The sequence below is a fragment of the Zeus faber genome (assembly GCF_960531495.2).
Source record: "Zeus faber genome assembly, chromosome: 7".
NCBI classification, from domain to species: Eukaryota; Metazoa; Chordata; class Actinopteri; order Zeiformes; family Zeidae; genus Zeus; species Zeus faber.
The window spans coordinates 10,714,329-10,714,733 of record NC_137203.1 but is presented as its reverse complement, the minus strand read 5'-3'; positions in this window follow the sequence as shown (position 1 = coordinate 10,714,733).

The following is a 405-nucleotide window of genomic DNA, read 5'->3' as shown; positions in this document are numbered from 1 at the left end:
TACAGGTAAGCCGGTGGGGCCTCCACGCCCACCAATAACCCTGGGCAAGGGCGAGGCTCTCCCCGCCACAACCGGCCAGATGCCCCATCCAGCCACAATCCCCGAGCGCCTATCCACGCAGCCGAGTGTGCTCGGCGCAGGACACCTGGGTGTCAGCCTGTGTAAAAATAAGTAAATATCATACTTTCCACTTTCAAACTTTCTAATGATCAGTTCAGCAATTTTCTAATAATTCCAATGTTCTTACACTTGCCAAATAATTGTCAAAATAATCCTCGCAATAGTTTTGGGCCCTTTTCAGATTCCAATCCTTATCTCCCTTGAATTATTGGTCTTCAATCAATTTATTCTCAAAAAAAAAAAAGGTTTTCTCTTTGGGGGGCTGTGGGGGGAGTCCTCAGCCAT